Source organism: Leucopleurus acutus (genome assembly GCF_964270905.1).
Source record: "Leucopleurus acutus genome assembly, chromosome: 10".
Lineage (NCBI taxonomy): Eukaryota > Metazoa > Chordata > Mammalia > Artiodactyla > Delphinidae > Leucopleurus > Leucopleurus acutus.
In genome coordinates, this window is record NC_139153.1 from 91,331,386 (window position 1) to 91,335,819 (window position 4,434).

The 4,434-nt window shown below is 44.1% G+C and overlaps 1 pseudogene across 1 annotated transcript; it reads right to left on the reverse strand.

The window, feature by feature from the left end:
• Window positions 1-3,133: 3,133 nt before the first annotated feature.
• On the reverse strand, window positions 3,134-3,781 carry LOC309967198 (frataxin, mitochondrial-like; annotated as a pseudogene). Its single transcript has one exon. The product of its transcript is annotated as a frataxin, mitochondrial-like (transcript).
• Window positions 3,782-4,434: the final 653 nt, after the last annotated feature.

Sequence of the window (4,434 nt, forward strand, 5' to 3'; positions counted from 1 at the left end):
TGCAGCACCTTCACATCTCCCCCTGAACTTTGACAGATACCGAAAGCCCCACAGGTGGGAGAAGTTACCTGTGTGCTGCCCACAAGCATGTAGACAGACCCCAGACTGGTTGGAGCCAGGTTGATGATGCTGACTCCCAACTGCCTCACCACCAACCAATCAGAAGAATGTCCACAAGCTGATCCTGCCCGCCTCCTTGAACCATTACTATAAAACTCTTCACTACCCCTTCCAGGTCGGGACACAGTTTGGAGGGCATTAGCCTGTTGTGGCCCCCTTTGCCTGGCAAAGCAGTAAAGCTATTCTTTTCTACTTCACCAATAAATAAATAAATAAGAGGGAATATCCTGACAGTCCAGTGGTTAGGACTCGGTGCTTTCACTGCCGTGGCCCGGGTTCAATCCCTGGTCGGGAAACTAAGATCCTGCAAGCCACGCAGCGTGGCCAAAAATAAATAAATCAGTTAATTAATAAAAATAAAAAGAAGAGAGATTTGTTAGAGAATGGGTTTAGCTGTGATATGTTGAATTTCAGATATTAATAGGATATTAAGCGAGGAAATCTGATAGGCAATTATAAGAGTATGATGCTCAAAGAGAAAGTAAGTTGTTAAATATATTGATTTGGATTTTATTCATCTAGAGGTCATTGATACCAGGGGTGTGGACGAGATCACCCAAGAAAATCATGTCTAAGGAAAGAAGCAAGGGCCTATGGGGATCTCTGGAGAACACCAACATTTCACAGGATAACAGATGCAAGATAGCCAGCAAAGGAGGAGACCCTGGAGAAAGCAATGTCATGCAAGTCAAGAGAAAAAGGTTTTGAAAGAAGGGGATGCTAAACAGTACCTAATGCTGCATAGAAATAAAGTAAAAGTATAGCAGTATTCAAAAGAAGTCTTTCAATTGCCTATTTGGAGATCATTACTGGTCTTTATGAGAGCAGTTTTAGTGGAGTGCTAGGAAAAGAAAGTACTGTACATTGCATGAGATTAAGGTTTCTTAATCTGAGCACTATTGATGTTTTGAACCAAATAATTCTTTGTTGTGTAGGCTGTCTTGTGCATTAAAGGATGTTTAAGCAGCGTCACAAGCCTCTACCCACTAGATGCCAGTAGCACCTCTCCCTACTTGGGACGACCAAAAATGTCTCCAGACATTGCCAAATGTCCCCTGGGGGCATAATGCCCCCTCCCCCACTTGAGACTCACTGCATTAGATTGAAATGTGGATGGGAGAGAGACAAAACAAATGTATTTTTCCAAAAAATATTATTAGGAGGCAGCATCATCTCTTTTTTTAATTAATTTATTTTATTTTATTAATTTTTGGCTATGTTGGGTCTTCGTTGCTGTGAGCGGGCTTTCTCTAGTTGCATCGAGCTGGGGTTGCTCTTCGTTGCGGTGCGCAGGCTTCTCATTGCAGGGGCTTCTCTTGTTGCAGACCACGGGTTCTAGGCTCTCGGGCTTCAGTAGTTGTGGCTCACGGGCTCAGTAGCTGTGGCTCATGGGCTCTAGAGCGCAGGCTCAGTAGTTGTGGCGCAGGGGCTTAGTTGCTCTGCGACATGTGGGATCCTCCCGGACCAGGGCTTGAACCCGTGTTGCCTGCACTGGCAGGCGGATTCTTAACCACTGTGCCAGCAGGGAAGCCCAGCACCATCTTTGAAAAACCTTTTTCTTTTTGTTTTTTTTTTTTTGGTGTTTTTTTTTTTTTGGCTTATAAACAGAAATTTATTTCTCATAGCTCTGGAGGCTGGGAAGTCCAAGATCAAGGCCCCAGCAGACTGGGCGTCTGGTGAAGGCCTGCTTCCTTGCTCATAGACAGCTGTCTTCTTGCTGTGTCCTCACATGGTGAAAGGGATGAGGGAGCTCTCTGGGGTCTCTCTTATAAGGGCACTAATCTCATTTATGAGGGCTGTGATTGGGGGTTAGGATCAACACCTTAGCATTCAGCCTACAGCCCAGGCTTAGCACAGTAATGGCACAATAAAAGATGATTACTTGAACATGAATTCAACTGAAATTCAAGTAGAACAAAACCCAAAACCATCTACTTACTCTATAGCTTAAAAAAAACTGTTCACTGTCATCTCCTCTACTAGAGGGAATTAAGCTGGCCTGTTAAGTTGCCTGAGGGGACCACTAAATGTCTAAATTGGGAATCGACTATATTCTATCCAGTTTAACCCTTTCTGTTAACACGGGGAAACAGAGGTCCAGGGAGTTCGAGAAACTGGCCCAGAGACAGACAACTACTTTTGTGCTGGGTCAAGTGTAAGACCAGGGTTCCTTTCATTAACACCAACATCTTTTCATTTATGTGGCCTTTCACAGTTTACCAAGCACCTCTCAGCTCCCTGACCTCATTTATTATACTATATCCATGAGGTTACAGAGGTGGCTTTTGGGGGATTTTTTTGCGTCCTCAGACCAGTGTTGCAATAGCTTATTCTATACTGACTCTTAAATTTAAAATATATATATGTACACACACATGTAAATATATATGTAAAAATATATGTGTGTACATATACATGCACATATGGAAGACATGGCACCACATCTCCCTGTGTTAACCCCATGCGGGCCACACCGGGGCAGTCACAAAGCACCAACAGAAAATGGTCTTCGGTTTCAGAATTCCCGAGTTGCCACTGATGCTTCAATACTAAAGGGCTTAGAAGTGTTTACACTTTCAAGAGGAGTAGGAATGTTTCAGGCTTCCCTTTAATGGGTCTCATTTTGAGATAGAATGGCAAGGTTGGTCACTCTTCATGCAGTTTTTGTAGTAAGTCTTTCAGGGAATGAATGGTGAAGCCAATTCATTTATGCTCCTGGAATTTGTCTTTCTTCTTTTTCTTTGTTGTGAGGTTATATATTAAAGGTATGGGCATACAGACATTACGAAAGATAAGGGCTATCATGGGAGGAAGGAAATCAGACAATAAATCCAAAGAAACCTACGGAAATTAAAAACCTGAACTCGGGGGCAGGGCAAGAAGCGACACGGTCTTTCCACAGAGCCGTTACACATAATGCAACTGTCGTCAAAAGCAGGAATGGAGAAGACTAGCCATTCAGCTGCAGAAGGAAGCTGGGGTCTTGGCTTTAGAGCTTTCACTGTCTTTAGCATTAGGCTGGGCAGCAAGTGCCTTTTCCAGAGTAGGCCAGAGAACATAAGTCCAGTTTGGTTTTTAAGGCTTGAGTCAGCTCTGTGGCCAGCAGCTCATGGAGGGACACACCATCGTGGGAGTACACCCAGCTTCTCCCAGTCCAGTCGTAACGCTTGCAGACACTGGATGGTGAAGACAACCAGATTTGCTCGTTTGGGGTCTGCTTGTTGATGACGTACGTTCCTAGATCTCCACCCAGTTTAATTCTTAAAACACCACTCCCGAAGGAGACATCATAGTCTTCAAATGTGTAAGGTTTGTCTGCAAGGTCTTCAAAAAACTCTGCTAAGGAGTCCAGCATCTCCTCGGCCAGTCTTTCATAGGCGGTATTGTCCTGAGGGCCAGCGTTACCCAAAGTTCCCGTTGTCCTCAAATTCATCCAACAGACACACTGCTTTTTGACATTCAGGATCCGGTTGAGGCAGCAGAGACTCAGACTGGGCTGGCTGGGTGTGCCAGCCGCGGCGGTCCCGGTGCGCAGGCCCCGGCAGCCGTAGAGCTGGGGGTCCTTCGTTGGCTGCGGGGCCCCGGCGCGGGCCTAGGCAGAGCCCGGAGGCGCCGAGAGGGGCAAGAGGCTGGTGGCCGCTCGGCGCCCAAGCGTCCACATCGAAAAACCTTTTTCTTTTCCTAACTTGCAAACATCTGTTCATTCTAAATTTAATTTTTTAAACCCAAGCTGCCTGTGGGGAAGATACCCACCCAAACTTTCTCTAGTTCCTTTAAATGAAGAATAAGTTTAAAAAAGAAATATTTTATTTATAGAAGTCTATAGACTCAAAATAGGAATTATCTTTCTTTCTTTATATTTATTTATTTTTGGCCATTTGGCTTGTGGGATCTTAGTTCCCCAACCAGGGATTGAACCCAGGCTCTCAGCAGTGAGAGAACAGAGTCCTAACCACTGGACCACCAGTGAATCCCCCCATAGGAATATTTTAGAGTTTCACGTCAATTTCCTAAGATCATGCTCTGTTTTGACAATCTTGTGACAATGCTGAGGATTTCTAGCCAACTTGTAGTGGAAAACACTTTTCTGCCTCTGATGTTATGATTCTACCAACAGTGATGGCATTTCATATAATCTAAACAATGTTAGTCCATAAGTAGAAAAGCCCCTTTCAACAGAGATGATTTTATTTTACAGAAAACAAGGGAAGTAATACCAAAGCTCTGTCGTCTCTATTTTTTTGGCCTCATTCCATGAAACAGTTGCTAAGGATATATTAATAAAATGTGTTACAAATGATACTTGCGAAATTT